General features: G+C 37.8%; 1 protein-coding gene and 1 long non-coding RNA gene across 18 annotated transcripts in view; one reads left to right on the top strand and one right to left on the bottom strand.

The window, feature by feature from the left end:
- Positions 1–18,755, top strand: part of GRIK1 (glutamate ionotropic receptor kainate type subunit 1) — a 356,985-nt gene that overhangs the window by 172,825 nt on the left and 165,405 nt on the right. The window lies entirely within an intron of this gene.
- On the bottom strand, positions 219–18,479 carry LOC139079919 (uncharacterized). The gene is made up of 4 exons (XR_011533960.1): positions 18,308–18,479; positions 11,555–11,636; positions 2,254–2,369; positions 219–515 (listed from the first exon to the last, which is right to left on the bottom strand). It is a non-coding gene; the product is annotated as an uncharacterized lncRNA (long non-coding RNA).

Raw genomic sequence — 18,755 nt, 5'->3', positions numbered from 1 at the left:
GTTAGCTCAGGGCGAATCTCCTCAGTAAAAAAAATAATAATAATTTGGTAGCTCTTATCACTACAACCACTTTTACTAATACTCCTCTACTCTACTACTACTAAAATTCACGAAATATGTAAATAAATAGTAAACATAATAAAGACATCACAATTTAGATTATGCCCTTTATAGAGTAAATAGAAATTTACACTTTTTATGAACACTTCACCTTTTTAACTTTATTGCCAAACTTAGAGACTAAGTTTTATTACATATAAGGATTTGAGACTCAGAGAAGTTAAATAATTTAATAAAATTCACACAAATAATAAATTACACAGATGAAATACATAAACAATTTTTCTGACTTTAAAATATTCTTCCCTCCCCACATTTATACAGGTTTCATTTTTTCTTCTTTTTCCTTTTTTTGCTTGCTGACTTTTTAAAGATACAAATTTTTCTTGGTCAGGTGCTGCATACTAATTCATTTTAAGATGTCTGTACTTCTCCTGCTGACAGAGACACCAAACCTGGCAGAAAGGGCACAGAAAGAGGAGGAAAGAAAACCAAGTAGAAAGCTCAGGACTTGGCGGTCTTGCCAAGGGTCAGCCATGGCTATAAATGAGGGTATGTGGAATCAAACAAATAGGAGCCTCTTTGATGAGGACGCCCCAAAGGAGTCACAGAGAGCACTGAGCTCCAGCTCCTCACCCCATTTTATAGGTGGGGATACTGAGGCCAAGGCTATTAGACATGTCCACTAGGCTACATTGAATTGATGACAAAGCTGAGTCTCCCGACTTCCAGTTTATTGAACCTCCCATCACTGAGTGCTATCTGGCTCTATGTGATCAACTGCACAAATTTTGAGTAGAATAACTACACATATTCAATATCAATCATGACATGCAACTTACTAATCGGAGAGTTAAGGCTAACTTTTTTCCCGGGTGTACAACAAGAAGGGCAGAAACAAGTCATTTTTCATAATGATGAAGTTCTCTAAGAAGCACCACTCACCTTAAAAATATGCTTAGGAATTATTGATACACTCTCAGCATTCTGATTTTCCTGCCTTTCTGAAGCTAAGACGTTGCAGAAGTGCCTTCATGGCTTTGATCACAGGCAATCAAAGGGGACTTTGTGTAGTTTCTAGGGAGATGCTGTTGCCAGAAAAGTCGGAGCTCTCTGCCATGCAGAGGAAACTGTTATAGAACTTCCCTGCCTTCCTAACTCCAGATGAAATTAGGATCAGAAGGCTGTCACTGGCCCCCAGGCGCCTGTGGTTTTAATTTTCTTATCTGCATTTCTCTTCCCCACCCATTCCGGGTAGCTGTCGCAAGAAATATGAAAAGGATGTTCATTTGTTTATTGTTCTTTGCTGCTTCCCACTTTCATGTTCACAGCAAGGAAAAGAGCAATTGTCTCTACTGGCCGCTTTAGTGTTTTGCATTCTTATGTCTGCAAGTATCTTAGGAGGCCCAGAACATGCAATCTTACTCAATTTTTGAAATTTGCATTTTATACCAGGTGCATTCTTTTGGTATTGATTACAAATGATTATATTACTCTGCCTAGCAGAGTTTGGGTCATAAAAATCACTAAATGTAAAACAGTGCATAGAGTTGCCCAAGTTGTCATGTTTGTGGCTACATTTATGAAAATAAAGGGAATCATCTATTTGGGTTATTTTTGACATTTTGAGAACTTTGGATCTTATGTTTTCTTAAGCTGCTCAAGAAGGTTTCAGACTTTAAAATCTAAGAGGAATGGTGCAGACTGACAAAGGTGGCCAAGAAAGGAGACTTTCCTGATGACTAGGGTGGCAGGATCCTCTGGTGCCGATCCTATGCTGTGATACTCCCTTCTCTGAGGTGTCACTCATGACACTGGCCCCCTCCTTGATGAGCTCTTTGGGATTGGTTCTCTTTAAACTGACCTGGACAAGCTTGAACAAACAACCCTTTCCTTGAATCTGAATAGCATAACTAAAATGGCACTGGGAAATTCAAATATGAATAGAGTTAGTAAACATACAGCTTGCTTTCACAGTACTATCTGGGATGCAGGCAGGGGTGGGGGTGTTGTAAAAATGGTAGTTGTATGTTTATTTCACTTTGTTGTTCAAGATGAGAGAGGATTAAGTGTGTTTAAATTTTATGGTGAAAAGAGTAAGTTGAAAGTGTAGAGTTAAAAAGAGCAGCAATAAGTCAAAGAATATTTCCTCTGAGAACTAGTGAAATTGTTGTCTACATTTACTGTTCATACTTGCCACTCTTTTCCCAGTGAACTGATGGTGCATTTCTTTCTTCCCCTCTTCTCGGGATCCACTTCACTAACCTTGACGCATACAGGAAGTCAGATAGCAATCAGAAATTTCCTTACTGAACATGAAAAGAGAACACAACAAGAATTTGGGTGATTAATCCAATGTATATGAGCTGGAAACATCTAACTCAAAAAGACAGTCTTGCTCACTGGCTAGGACAATTCCTAAACAGCATAGCCCACGTTGCTTCTGGGACTCTCTGTTCCTTTATCCTCCTGTGGCTGTACAGCAACCTGTTGAGAATATATTCTTCCTTAGTGCACAAACACATTCAAGCAGGTTACAATCCAATCTTACAACACTGGGAATGCTTTTGTCTATTTAAGGTAACTGTGATTCTCTACTTTTGTTTATTATTTGGTTCATAGTTTAACTCTCAGAGGGCAATTTTATTTTCATTACTTCTAAATTCTTGGGAGATGCCTTAGGGTATCCCAGCTAGGATGACAAGAAGTACCATTATAAAATAGTTGATTGAGATGCAGCAACTCAAATTCACTATAAGTAAACCTATAAAAAATTGATTTTTGACCTGAATGGTGTATAGAAAACGGCTAACCGCAAATGGTAATTTTTCTTTCTGAATGTTTCATGTAGCAGTATCTTGATGTAGAAAAAAGAAGATTTCTGTGTGTGTAAAAACCACGAGAAGTTGCTTTGAACATCAAAAGAACAACACTTTAAGTTGCTTCTCCAGCAATTGTTCACCTTCAGTTGGCAATTCTCTGGTTTTTTATTTGTGCGTCACTCCTCCAAAGTCAAGTCTCTAACATGTCACTTAATGACTCACTAAGATCAATAATGCCCTGCTTCAGATCAGCCAAGTAGTTTCTCTTGAACTTTTTCTCATAATTACTTTATAATTAAAATCATTGAGTAAAATCCTAATTCCCTGAATGAACATTTATGATTTGCTGGATTAGCAAAAACTCTATCTATAAATATGCATGTCTCTGTATGTCTGTAGACAGAGAGAGTGAGAGTAAAAGAGAGAGAGAGAGAAAGAGAGAAGAGAGACCACCAGTGGAGAGTTACTCTTCTTGACTGGTTTACCCTCTATTCCCACAGTCCTTTGTTCAAACCTCAATCAAATCAGTTATCAGGTCACACAATAACGTCACTATTTGCATTTGGTCTTGCCTCCTACACTGTTTTATCCAACTTTGTATTCCAAGGGCTTGGCTCCTAGGCAGAAATTCAGAAGGTGTTTAACAAATGTTTGATAAAGGAATTAACTTCTACTTAGGGCCCATGTGTGCTCCCTGATGCACATTTTAGGGTAGGAAGATGTTATAATTGACTATGTTGATGTTACAGTGAACATGCCGAAGCTCATATGAGTTCCAAAGCAGTATGTTACATGTATATCTTCTCTTTATCCAATTTTAAGAAACACGAAGTGGAAAAAACTTTGCTTTGACTGCCTAATTCACCATACAAGATTTTGTTTTTCATGTACCCACTTCTTATTCCATAATTATTAAGGACACGCAAAATACCAGACTCAGGGCTAAATGCTAGAAATAAAAGTGAGAATATATTTAAACGAAGAAGAAACAGTTGTTAAGTAACCAGGCAGCATGACATAAGGATTCACTAGAGAGAGTTGGAACCTCCATAACTTAACCCTGTACTCCCTATTTCTACCTGTGGGGCTTAAGTCAAGTGTATTAGTTGTCTATTGATAACTATCTGTTGCTAAGTTATCTACTAGTTAACTATCTATTGTTATACTCCAAAGCTTAGTAGCTTAGTGCAATACAAATTTATTGCCTCAGTTTCTGTGAGTCAGGAACCTGGGCACAGCTTTGGCGGGCCCTCTGTGTCAGGGTCTGTCACAAGGTTGCAGTCACACCCATGACTGTGGCGTCAACTGCAGTTTCAACTATGAAGAGATCTGCTCCCAAGTTTCCTCATGCAGTTGTTGACAGGATTCAATTCCTTGAGAGTTGTCAGACTAAGGACCTCAGGTGCAGTTAACTGGAAGCCACCTCCAGTTCCAACAGATGGGCCTCTCCAACACACTATCTTGCTGTAACAAAGGGTACAGTCCAAGAAGGTGATAAAAAGAATCTACGAGCAAGGTAAACATCACAGTCTTTTATAACCAAATCACAGAAGTGACATCTCATCCCTTTTTCTGTGTTCTGTTTTTCCTAAGCAACTTACTATGTCCAACCCATATGCAAGGGGAGGGGATTATACAAGACTGTGGGTACCAGGAGGTGGGGATCACTGGGGGCCATCTTAATGTCTTCTTATTACAGCAAATAACTAAATTTCTCTAAGCCTAGTTCCCTCTGCTCTAAAATAGAGGTCAGAATGCCTGCTATTCATGAGATTGATGTGAAAATCAAATAATACATTTAATCCCTGAGCATTTAGTGAGTAATCAGTTTTATTAGTTAATTACAGCACACCATGAAATGTCCTATGTTCGGGTTATTCAAAGGACTATGGGAGCACACAAGAGGAACACCTAACACCATCTTGTAAAATATAGACAAACTTTTGAGAACAAGTGAAATCTGTACTGAGGCTTGGATTAAGGCCAATAGCAGCCAGATGAAGGATAAAAAGAGAATGATATTCCAGGGAGAAAGAAAACTCTAGAGGCTCTTGAGGGCAGCGGTCCCAGCTAAACTTTGAGCTGCGCAGGGTTCATTGCCCCCTCTCCTCTTTGGCATTCCTGCTTGAAAGGTGGGACACAGAAAGAAGGAAAAACTGATGTCAGAAGTCTGCAGACATGTGTGCACAGGAACCATCAAGGGCCAACATAGTAACACTCCTTGCACATGACCTTTAATAAATACAGAAATGTCCAGAAAGAGTGAAAGAGGAGAGTAGGAAGAGAAGTTAGAATTGCGATGTGTAGGTCAAAAGGGCTGAGTTTCTGAGAATGCCTCCTCTGGAAGTGAGATGCCATCCTGCCCCTGGTCCCTCTGAAGTGGTGGTCTCGTGTACCAGGCTGAGCCAGACCACCACCAGGAGCTTCCTTGGCTGGTTCATTCTTGAGAATTTTATGATACTATTTAATCTTCCAATGCTAAACACTCACGGAGTTTGAAATCCATTTCACAGCTCCCATAATTAGAGGGAATTGTTTTAATCGAGATTTTTATTTACGTTTTGTTTTGGACCACTAATATATTTAGATTGTTCAAAATAAAACAAAATATTATTTCTAAGTACACACTGAGGAGCCTCACTCCCACCCCCATGACTGTCCACCTTTCCCTAGAGGTTAATGAGAAATCACTCGATTTACCCCAACTTGTTTCTTTGATTTTCTCTCAATATTTTATTTTGAAAGTTTTCAGACCACAAGAAAATTTGCAATAATCCTATAATGGACACCTATACACCCTTCACCAAGATTCACCGCTTGATAACTTTTTGTCGCATTTGCTTCATCTCTCTCCCCCTGTTTGTGTACATATGTATGTGTTCATTGGAGAATTTGTTATAGAAATTCTGACACTTAACCTTTAAGTCCTCCTAAAGAACACGCAAAAATAGCGAGGAACATCTTGACAAAGAGGGGCAGTGAGGAGGGTGGGCAGGATCAGCCATGTCTAGTGTGAAACCATGCAGTAAAGCCTCTATAATTAAACCAGTGTGGTACCAGAACATGACCAGACAGACACACCAGTGACACAGAGTAGAGGACCTGGAAACATACCCAAGTACATATGGAAATTTAGAAGCAAGAAAGGTGATATCTCAAAGCAACGAGGAAAAGATATACTTTTTCATAAATGGTGTGGGGAAAACTGGATAGCTGTTTGGAAAAATGTAAGCTTAGATTCATTTCATATATAAAAATAAGCTCAAAATGATTCAATATCTATATGCAAAAAATGAAACCATAAAAGTACTGATAGAAAACATGAGTGAATTTCTTTATAAACTAAGTATAAAAAAGTCCAGGTACAATTTCAAAAGCTGATAAATTTTCCTGTATCAAAAATTTTAAAACATCACATGGCAAAAAGTGAAATTTTGTTTCAGTAATTCACCCACACACCCACGTGTGTTCCATATGTTTACTGAATCAGGCAGTAGGGTTTATTAGTGGAGAATAAAGTTCCATGTGTTCAGGCAGAGCTAGGCTCTTTTCTCTGAGATTGTCATTAAACATGTGTTGAGTGACTTACTGATATGTAACATTGTCCTGGTCTCAGGGAACCGTTGTCATATTTGGAGAATCTGCTCACTGTGTCTCCAATCCAAGTATTTAACATCCTTCTAAGTATGTCTGTCAAGTTCTCACTCTTCCTCTCTCTTCATATTTAATTTTGCGTTTAATGCTTTTCTAAGAAAAACATGAGACTCTGTACTAAAGATATTCAGTGTGAATTTGGAGGCATAAGAAGACGGAAGTCCTTTTTTTAAACTCCTTTTTAACAACAGAAATAAATTAAACTCAATCATGTTTGCATGAATGATTCTATTTTCATTTAAGGGAATCTTGCATCCAAAGATTTTGCAGAATTAGGTAAACTCCTTGTCAGAGTTTTCCTAACATTTATTTTTATTTGAGGGCATATGGTAAGATTCCTTCCTTGACAGAATACCATGAAATTAATTTTGACATATTGCTGTAGATGAGGCCATGGTACCACCTCCATGATTAAATATTCACAAACAGCACCCAGAGCTTTCAAAAGGACTGTTTCCTTCCTACAACAAAGGCCTGGCAAGTGATAATCAATCCATTTCCTGGTTATGGGCAAAAGCAAGAAAATATATGAGGATCCAAGAATTTGTCAAATGAAACAACAGCTATCAATTTTCCACCACTCTACCTGTGGAAACATGTAAAATCCATAATGAGATTTTGCACAAAAAAAAAAAAATAACTGTTGGATAAGTTAAAATACGACAGTTTAATAAAATGGTCATGTTCCAACAGATCATTCAACCAGCAAGCTCTGAAAACTTCTGGTATAAAATTAATATATCAAAGTGGCTTCTGTATCCTTCAAGAAATATCTTTTAGGCGGACTGTAGCTTGTTTAAATTTAAGTAACATTTTTTTTCATCAATATAACTTTAAAATGGTTCTAGAATTCCAAGGATAGAAATAGGAAAGAGTTTTTTCCTTATAGCAATTTTTTGAAAATATATTTCATGGGTGAAATGATACTTAGCAGCAGCTGCATCCACTGTCATCCAGTACTGCCCCTCCCCGTCACCCACTTTTACTCACAATCTGCATCATTTGAAAATGGTACTTTGCTGTTCGATGGGAACAAAAAAATGGATCAATAATCCAATAAAACATATATTAACCTGTCAAGCACCGAACATTGTAAAGAGAGCTGATCAACATAATAAAAATCTGGTCTCTAGTTTCAAACCATGGCCAGAGAGCCATTTAATATCTTGGGCAACTTTTGAAAAGGATAAGAAGTTTTTTAAGGACAAGAAAAGCAACAAAAAGAATAGTTTAGAGGAACTTTGAGCGTGCCCTCCAAGAGGGCCGTGTCAGGGTGGCTTTGGGGGGATCAGAATTGACCAGCGATCCGAGGACTGGGGTATACGTGGCCCTGATGGAGCAGAAGGCTTTCAAGCGAAGCAAGGATAGTGGGATTTTTAAGGGGTTGGTTTCTAGATCTTCAGCTTCCATAGTAATCTTTCCAAAACCAATCTTCTGAGAATGTAGCACAGTCAAGGTGTCTCCTGGGTGAATTGACCTTCACTGTCTTAACAAAAGAAAGGGCAACCTCTCTCGCACATCCACTGGCTCCTCTCTCTGCAGTGCCATATGGGTGTAAAGACTCTCCATCACTGGTAACTGTGGCCCTGAGACGAGCTAACAAATTCCTTCCCAGGTTGAGTGCTGTCAAATATTCTGCTATGAGAATATTGAGGAAGAACCTAATTGAATTAGATAATAGATAGCATCCTTTGATGATAGCTCACTATTTGATTTGGGCACATAACTCCGAAGGCATTCAAAGGATTATATGATGTTGCTGTAATGAAAGTCTCTCTGTTCCCACCCCTTGTTTATCTGAACAGATTTCTGAGTTACCTCTTAGGGTAGTTGTGAAGATTAAATTAATTAAGGTAAAATGTGAAGAGCATCAGGAACAGGGACTGGTACATAGTCAGTACTATATGAAGGATTACTGCTATTATTACTGTTATATTAACTAAATATATTTGTTATGTATAATTATAAGTATTGTAATTATAAATAAATGAATATATTAGTTACTATGATTAGTTTCATTAACTAAAATTAATACATTATAAATATGTAATATATGTGTGCATGTGCTTTTGTCGCAGAAAATATCAAAAATTATTCAAAAAACATTTAAAAATCATAAAAACATTATTTTAGAGTAAATTCTGTAGAGGAAGTTGAAGGAGAAAAGGCGCTAATGTAAAACTGTTAAAAGCAACTAATTGTGGTTTTATGTGGATGGTGGTGGGAAACAAATCACCTTGGTGTTTATATTCTATTGAATACTTTAAATAGAGTGAAATAGTTATTTTTAAACGCCAATATTTTGAGTAAGCTGGAAATTATATTTTTGCAAGTATTTAAAATATACATTATGAACATTTTAAGTATTTTTCAAAATTACTTTTTTGGGGGAAAGAAGGTTGTATTAGTCAGGGTTCTACAGAGAAACAGAACCAATAGGATACATATATATAGGAAAATATTTATTATAAGGAATTGTCTCACATAACTGAAGATTGAGAAGTACCAACATCTAATATGCAAGCTGGAGACCCCGGGATGCGTGTAGTGTAATTCAGTCCAAGTCTGAAGGCCTGAGAACCACACAAGCCAATGGTGCAGGTTCCAGTTCAGGTCTGAAAGCCTGAGGACCAGGAGCATCAAGGGCAGGAAAAGACCAATGTCCCTGATGAAGCAGTCAGGCAAGAAGAAAAAGGGGGGAATTTCTCCATCGACCCCTTTTGTTCTATTCAGACCTTCAATGGATTGGATGATATCCACCCACTTTGAGGAAGGCAATCTATGTTACTGAATCCACAGATTCAAATGCTAATCTCACCTAGAAACATCCTCACAGACACACCCAGAAGTGCTTACTCTGGGCACCCCATGGCCCAGGCAACTTGACACAAAATTAACCATTAAATATATTTGATCAAACATATATGAACAAATGTAGTTGAAGACCTCTGATTTACACTACATGAAAGGAAAGTATTACCTTCTTCCACCCTTCCTAATCTCCACACCACTCCCAAGTATTGGTGAAAATACAGCTCTGGCTTCTTATCTCTTTTAAAACTCTTTCAATTCCCTACTACCTTAAGAAAATTCAAACTCTTCAGCGTAGTTTCCAATCCCTTCTAACACTGCCCCACATCCCTTTCCTGCCTTCTCTTCTGCCATTTCTCCATGCTTCATCCCCCCAGAACCACTGACCATGGGTTCTTCAACATACCTTCTTCTCTCACTATGGTAACATACACTCAACATTCCCTCTTCTCTTACTATAGTACCCTTAGCATTAGGATCCATCTGCCTAGAATGCCTTCCTTCTTATTCTCATTCCATTCAAGTCCCTGTTTAAAAGTCACCTTGCCAGAAGGGTCTTCCTGGACCATCCTACCTAAAACTGCACTCTTGTCTTTGTCACCCTTGATCTCTCATCTGCTTTATTTTTAATCACAGCACTTTACTCTGCCTGCCATTATGTTAAACATCTTTTTTTAATGTCTTTTTCCTCCTCCAGGCTGAAATTTCCATAAAGGCAGCAACTTGGTCTTACTTTTCCGTCTTGGACACCCATTGCCTCAAAGTGGTCCTGGCACATTGTAGACACTCAATAAATGTTGTAAATGAGTGCATACGTGAACGAGAAAGTGTCATGTTTGATTCCGTATCCCCGGCACAGTTTACATTTGCAATAAGCATGTATTGACTTGACTATATTACAAAGGCTGTGTTGTTGTTTACAAGAACAATATCTAGTCTCCTTATCTTGAGACACTTTAGCAATATCTAAATGGTTTTCTTTCTAAAAATTGAAGTTATAAATAAAAACTTTATAGATGATCAAGGTCCTTTTAAATTCTTTGACATCATGATAATTTAAGACAGACACATGCATTAAAAATAATCACCTTGTACGTGAATTCTTATTCTCTCAAATATAGCTTCTCTGCAGAACCACTTGGAGATGTTAAATACAAAATAAAAAGAAAAAGTCCTTGTAATTTTTTTTTCAAATTCATCATGAATTGTTACCATACAATTTATTTTTAGAAATCTCTTAGGTCAAAGTATCACTCTGCTTTTTACTCACTCCGGTTTGATTTCTGTCATTTCTGTGGGTCATTTGCAGTGCAGGAGATTTTCAAAAGAAGTTAACTGTCTCTAAGCGGTTGTAGGAAGATTTGCCTGCCGTGCTTTCAGATACAATGGAGGTAACACCTAGAAACATGTTTATCTATTCTGAAGGTAAATTTGAAATTTTCTCAAAGGTGGTGCATGCTATAGTTAGTAAAGATGATTTTATAAAAGAAATGCATACACACATACACTCTGTGAGGATTAGAAATACAAGTGAATCATCATTGACAAAATGAGCAATGCAAGAACCTCACTGAAATCAGTCTATCCAGGATTCTATTTCTGCCCAGCACAGTGAACTTCTGCTCAGTTCTTCCTGTTTTCTGTTGTGTCCTTGTAGACTGGCTTCCTGAGCTGTCTCTAGGATTGCCTCAGCCATTTCTAAAGAATCCATTAAGGCAGTTTGGGTGGGATTGGCTTCCCCTGATCAAATAAACTGAGTTTTTCAAGGAGCAGAAGAGTTTACAGTAAAATCAATAGAGTATGAGGCCGGCACGGTGGAATAGTGGTTAAGTTCACACATTCCACTTTGGCACCTGGGGTTCACCAGTTCGGATCCTGAGTGCAGACCTATGCACCACTTGTCAAGCCACACTGTGGCAGGCATCCCACATATAAAGTAGAGGAAGATGGACATGGATGTTAGCTCAGAGCCAGTCTTCCTCAGCAAAAAAAAAAAAAGAGGAAGACTGGTGGCAGCTGTTAGCTCAGGGCCAATCTTCCTCAAAAAAAAAAAAAATCAATAGAGTATAAATAAAGCTATCCTACTAGGAGATAAATAAGTATATATGTTTACCCTCAGAGTCATGTTATGGAGCTTAAACTGCTTCCCAGACCTGTGTTTCAAATGGTGATTGCTTCTGATAGAAATACCTGTTCAGAACACCTACCTTGTTCATTACATGGATGCTGAAGTCATTTTATTTCCAGAGTAGAAGTAGAAAACTTTCCTGTGGCCTCCATACTCAGTACCTGCCATTAAATGGTAAATGCCAATTTGTGTTAAAAGATTGAATTGCCCAGAAGGGCTAGTAAAGTCTTCTTTACTGTAAGGGCACAGGATTTTAAGTGAGTGTATGAGAGGAAAAGCTAAAAACTGACTAAAGAATTAGTTATTTCCAAGATTTGGGTATGACTGTGGGACAATGAGATTCTAACTGGTGTGCTAAAAACAGTTTTCTCTTTCAATTCTCCTTCTGGAATATGCCCCTTTTATTTTGTAATTCTTGGCTCAGCTCCTCCAAGCCTCCTCTGTCGTTTCATTCTGCCTGAGTATTTCCTTTCCAATATTTTGGCTGAATGTTCAGCTTTGTTAGCAGAAATGCAGAGTGAGTGCTTTGAAGCATTACCCAATAAAAACCGATTTTAAATAGTTAGAGCTACAACTTCCCCCGTCCTCTGGGAAATGAGCCTTTAGTTTCTTTGTGCTGTAGGCAGAAATGTTGGAGCCAGAATCATCACCCAGGCCAGAGTCTTGCCAAGACTGTCAGATAAGCCACCTGGGCGAGGTCCGCCAGGCCACGTTTAAAAGAGGACCTCTTAGAGAGGTGAACTGCCTTTTGAAATTATTAAGCCTTGGTGACTTTTATAGAGTATTGAAGAAATCATAAATGGAGAGCGCATCTGAAGGTCTGAACGTGCATATTCTTTGAAAGAACTCTCATTTCCTTAAGTGGACAATAATAAATATATTGTGTGCAATGCAAGCATCATTAAAGTCTTAGGAAAACTTTCCTTTTCACAAAAATGCCCACTTAAATATTTAAACCAATTTAGGAAACATAGCCTTAAGGCTAACAATATCAGTTTTCACATATTATCTGATTTTTAGAACTTTTCCTGCGGTGATAAATACTACTATGTCCACTTCACAGATAAACAAAAATCTTAAAGGAAATATCTACAGTCAGCAATTTAGAATTTAAACTTTGAATAACACTATCCCTTGACATTGTGGCCATGTTGTTACTATAGAAGTAAATCAGGAGTAGGGTAGCTTTTTTCTTGCTCTCTTTTTATCCTTCTATTTGATTTCCTGGCTATAGATAAAGTAAGGCCATGTTAAAAAAAAATGAGACATGGACTGTAAATTTCTGTATAGGTTGTTTACAAATATTCTGTGAGTGCAGTCATCACAATGAGTTTTAATTGCTTTCTAGGTGCTTAGACCTAGTTTCTTTTCTGAGCCATGGTAAGGAAGAAAATGGGACTTGATTTCTGTTTGTATTTAACTTAACCTTCTTGAAATATTATAAACAATTATGACTGCTCTTTAACTCCTTTCCTTCATGATCTTTTCTGTGGAACTGACAATGTATCAATCTCTTCAAAGATGCTTCCATTTTTAATAATCCTCAGATCCACTCCCAATAAAAGTGTAATCTTCTGGTTGCTTAGTCATATCTATATATCTTCTTTCCCAGAGAGGTGATAGCTAAACTAAGTTGTCCTAAGATTTTGGGTGCAATGAGGAAAGAAAACATTTTTGTTTACGAAATAGCTTTTTAAATGTATTGAAGACAGAAAAATATAATTTGTCAATGGGATGAAATCAAGGCCACCACTAGCCCATATGGCATCTTTGTGAGAACTAGAAACAGGCTCCTCTCTTCCACATAACTAGTGGAACTTGGTACCTTTCTGCCCCCTTGACCCACTGAGCAGCTTGTCCTGGGAGAAATTGTGGTGGACTTCAACCCAAAAGAACAAATTTCAAAGTAAACATCAACTAGGATTAATGTATGTTGCCAAGAAATATTTGTCAGTGCTTATCATGCGACAGATAGTTTTCTAGGCTCTGGGGATGCAACAACGAACGAAGCAAAGTTCCTTCTTTCGTGAAATGCATGTCTTGTTCGGGACATGAAAAATAAGCCAGTCAATATGTAATATGGTAGGTTCTGATTCGTGCTAGGAAGAACAATGAGATGAAGGGTAGGGGAAGAGAAAACAGTCCAGGGATTCGGGGCATGCTATTTATTATCAGTTGGTCAAGGAAGTCTCTTTGAGAAGGTAGCGTTGGGTTAGAGACAAGGCAATTTAGAGAGTGTGCAGGTTGGGGTGTCTCTGCATGCCAGGCCAAGGAAGCAAAGCGTAAGGGCGCCAAGCTAGGAGCTCTGTGTACATGGGAAGAACTGCAAGGAGGCTGATGAGACACAAGCAAAATGGCAGAGTTGATAGGAAACAAGACAGAGAGATCACTAGATCTAAGTCAAAGATGTGGTGGTGGCTAGAATGTTGGGTTAAATGCTAAGTGAGAGGGAAAGCCATTGGAGAACTTTGAAAAGAGGAACTCTAAGATCTAACATGGCCATTGAAAGGATCACTCTGGTTGCAGTGTGGCAAGTGGACTGACAAGGAATGAGGGCAGCAGGAAGGTGAAGTGGAGAGCATGCAGTGATCCTGGGAGGAATATCAGTAGCTTAGAGGGAGCGGCAGTGGTGGAGGTGCTTGGAAGTGGAGTACATTGCTTTCTCTCATCAATGAAGCCTCTTCAGATTAGGCCAATGATATGCTGGAGCTGGTTGTATTGGCTCACAACAGACAACTGTTAAATTTTCAAGAATGTTAAAAGCCTATTGGTAAACACAGCTGTTATGAAAAAATTAAATTCTATAAATTTGTAATTAAATATATTACACCAAAAACAAAGGTAATAAATATTAAAATGCATCACATCCTACTTATTTTACTTTATTTATTATTACCTATGTCCAGGTTTTTTACATCTATTGTATCCATAATGTAAAAATATCATATAATGGTGTGCTACTGCCATCTCTTACCAATTCTGTGTTGACATCATGTTGGTAGATTGAAATTAGCCATGGTGATAAAGACGTGGTATTTACACACAATGGAATATTATTCAGCCTTGAAAAAGAAAAGAAGTCCTGCCATTTGTGACAACATAGATGAAACTGGAGGAAATTATACTAAGTGAAATTAATGGAATATTATTCAGCCTTGAAAAAGAAAAGAAGCCCTGCTATCTGTGACAACATAGATGAACCTGGAGGGCATTATACTAAGTGAAATTAATGGAATATTATTCGGCCTTGAAAAAGAAAGAAGTCCTGTCATTTGTGACAACATAGATGAATCTGGAGGATATTATACTAAGTGAAATTAGTCAGCCACAAAAGGACAAATAATACATGATACCACTCATATGAGGATTCTAAAATGGTCAAACTCATAGAAGCAGAGTGTAAAAATGGTGATTGCCAGGGGCTGAGGTGAGGGAGAAACACAGAAGTAATACTGAAAGGGTGCAAAGTTTCAGTTATACAAGATGAATAAGTCCTAGAGATCTACTGTACAGCACAGAGTTATAGTTAACAATACTGTGTCGTATACTTAAAAATTTGCTAAGAGGGTAGATCTTATGTTAAGTGTTCTTATTACGCAAAATAATAATACCAAATAATAAAAAAATTGAAGAGGACAGGAGAAAACTTTTGAAGATGATGGATGTGTTTATGGCATAGATTGTGATGATGATGTCACAGATGTATATTTATCTCCAAACTCATCAACTAGTATATTAAATATGCACAGCTTTTTGTCTGTCAATCACACCTCAATAAAGTGCTGTACAAAGTCGGCCATAATGGGAGCATTTACCCCTGTGAATCTATATCTATAAACACTAAACATCAGAGGTTGACGTATTGTTTTGCTGACTGCCTAGACTTAGGAAAGTGATGGAGAAATGTTAATAATGCAGATCTAACTTGAAAATGTGCCATGTTAAGTCCTAAAGTTGAAAGAAGTTTCAGTGTAATGAAAGTAACTTGCGCAAGTGTGAGAAACAGTGTAACAGTAAGTCACAAATTTAATCACAATGTTTTGGGGGGAAAAGTTAGTGTATTTGGATGCAACTCTGTAAAATCATGGTTAAATTTTAATTCTAGGTTGGCTACAAATATAGGAGTTTAGCAAAAACGCCCTGCAAAAATCAATTGGCTTAATGGAATTTATGAGAAATAGTATTGCGTATTTCGTTACTATTTGTCAATTTTTCCTAAATTTTATGCCAATAAAATTTATAACAAACTTGTTTATAAATGCAAATATGTTTTTTTGAGAGCTGGTTGTACCAACGCACTTCTGGATAAAATTCCCTTATGTTGGCATTTAGATCTTGAAAATCAAACACACAAATTATACATGCTAAATCAAAATCCAGAAAAGTCTTAAAATGTGGGGCAAATGTTCACTTAGTAGTAAGCATCAAACACTCAAGGGAAGCATCCTCCCCAGCCAAATGTAACCTGCTGTGGCAGTGGAACATAAGCTCCGCTCATCTCATCCACATAACTTAAGTTCAATGCCACAAGCTTCTTAAATGGAAATACTTCTCAATCTAAACCGTGGTACATACTCATATAGTGCCGTCACACATGATAATTTTTTACACATGACTTGTTCACCAAGAAAATCAGCCACAGATATTGCCTATTAATTTATCATTTTGAGCTTCTGTGATCTGCAGTCACACAGAACTAGAACATGTTTCAAGGAATATGTTAATCCCATGGTGAGTCAGACCACGTTTTGTTTTGATCCAGTGCTGAGTGAGGCAAGTATACTAGCTCACCTTTCCACTTGCCCTGCTCTCTACCAGGACATCCACAAAGAATTTTCCAGTGGATAGAGGCAATTCTCTCCCAATTCACTGAGAACATTTCCTTGTTGAAATATATTCTTGATATTCATAGAATAAAGTCAATGGTGTATCCTTCTAATGAGGATATTTTAGCTACTTGACATTTAACAAATTAAGGCTTCGGTATCTTGATACAAAACAACAACAGTTAATCCACTGACAAAGTCAAAGATGGAATATTAATACTCTTGATTGAAAGCCACTTACGTTGCCCACTTAAGACGCATCACTGGAAGAGAAGCAACAATTAGTGGTCCATTATTGTGAACTGCAAATCATGATTGCCAACTTCAGTGGCTGGAGAAAAAATAGTGACAGTAATGGGAGGTGGACAATCTATGCTGTATCCATTTGACGCTGAAAACAGTATTGCTTTCAGCCCCTAATTTGGGGAGTGCTGTATGAGTTTTGAGTCTTTCCTCCAACCTTTTCCATCTCCGACAACCCGCACTCTTCACAGCTGGGAGAAGGACTTTCCTAGGATGCCAGACTTTCAGTGTTAATATTGCGACAGTCCCTGGGGATGGTTGGTTACCCTACTCTAGATAGGGATCCAAAATGAAGTTGAAGTACCATCATATAGGAAAGAGCCATATAGGATACAGTGGCTGTAAAGTCATGACAGTAAATGAGGTCACCCAAAATTTGTGAACAGGAAAGAGAGAATAATAAAACACACATACACACACACAAGATCAATATAATGGAGCAGGCTGAGGAAGAGAAGCTAATAAAATAAACTAGAAGAAGTTAGAGAGAAAAAGAGAGCCAGGGAACAGATGCGAAAGATTTTAGCTAAATTCTCTCTTGCAAATGGCGAATGAAGGATGTATCTGTGAGCTGATGAAATTCCTCTTTGGTTGGTGTAATCATCTATTTGAAACCTTAGATACAGTTCCTAAGAAATTTTTACTTTGAAAAGGTCATTTACATGGAAAAATATTCTTTAAAATGTTGATACAAATACTGTTGTTTAAAAAAATTCATATATCATTCCTGAGATATTTTGGGGTGGTGTTGAGATTATGGCTTCTGCTTGCCCTGTTTACAAGTATATTTTAAAACAACTACCTGTTTGAAAGAAACTCCGCATGATAAAGTTTCCTTCAGAGTGGTGGTGGAAAAATACAATGATTATTATAAGTGGTTCGTTTGGGCTGTGGAAAGTAGAAAAATAAATTTAAACGCAATTATGTACTTTGTAAAATAGAACAGCTTTTTCATATATAGACGGGCTAACCGGGGATATAGGCAATGTTTACAAGGTACTGGGTGTATTACCATAGCTCTTATAAATTCTGCTTTCCTGGAAAAAGAGACCATACTTAAAGTAATGTAATAAAGCCATTGGAGAAATGTAGTGGTGATCATCCACGCTCGGTATAATAACTTCAAAGCCTTGCATCTTGGCAATTACTTTTTTCTCTCATTTCAAGAAGTGATTAATGACTGAAACTGCATTATTAAAACATCTTAATTTTTCTCATAGACATCCACAAGCATTTAAAAACAGCCGAAACTGTTCTCCAGAATTCTTAGACACTCAAAGTCATTTTTTAAGCTTATAGTGAAAACTCAATCTAAAAGATACAGAACCACCCCTTATGTGTAGGTAACACTTCCAGAAACCTCATCTCTGTCTACTACAATTATAAACATGAAAAATACCTCCAAGTGGTGAAAACTGAAGAAGCCAGGAGCTTCGTTTCGTGGATGAGATTCTCCAGCCTTCACTGTCTTACCGGACCCACGGTTCTCACATAGCCTACATAACTTATGTATTTACTCTGTTGATTTTCTACTGTCTTACTTACCCTGCTAGAATGCAAGCTCACATGGCAGGGATCTTGTGTGTTGTTCAGTGATTATCCCAAGAGGTACCCATTAGGTTTTCAATAATTATTGTATAAGTGATACTGGATATAACAAATAAACAAACAGTACATGGTGGTCAGGCTTGTGTCCCTCCTACCTGAATCTCCTGAGAAATTGGCTTATAGGGTAATCAACAAGGGCAAGCATCCCACTTTCTGAACACCAAGCTTCCAAAGGAAGCCACTGCTGCCAAGGTCTTCTCAGTGTCCTCCCTGTGCCCAGAAGCTTTGCAAGGTGTCCTTGGGGAGTTGTTGTTGGAGCTTCTGAGCTTCTTTCTACCCTTTGTTTACAGTCACCCAGCAACTCAGTCAGGGCTCCAGGCACTAGAGTCACCTCCCCTCTTCCCTCTTCTGACTTCTCTGCTCCCCCCAGATGTAATGTCATGAGAAATTCCCAGCCTCCATCGCTCACCAGACTCCCTTCTTTTCTCAGAACTCAAAAAAAAAATCTAGACTTGGGGGCCAGAAAATCTTAAAAGGACTTGAAGCTCAGGGTTGTAAAGGAAGGCATTTCCAACATGTTATGAATCCTAGAAAGTGTTTTTG

This window comes from Equus przewalskii, chromosome 27 (genome assembly GCF_037783145.1).
Source record: "Equus przewalskii isolate Varuska chromosome 27, EquPr2, whole genome shotgun sequence".
Lineage (NCBI taxonomy): Eukaryota > Metazoa > Chordata > Mammalia > Perissodactyla > Equidae > Equus > Equus przewalskii.
The sequence above is the reverse complement of the archived record's forward strand: the minus strand, read 5'-3'. Positions and strand labels throughout refer to the sequence as shown.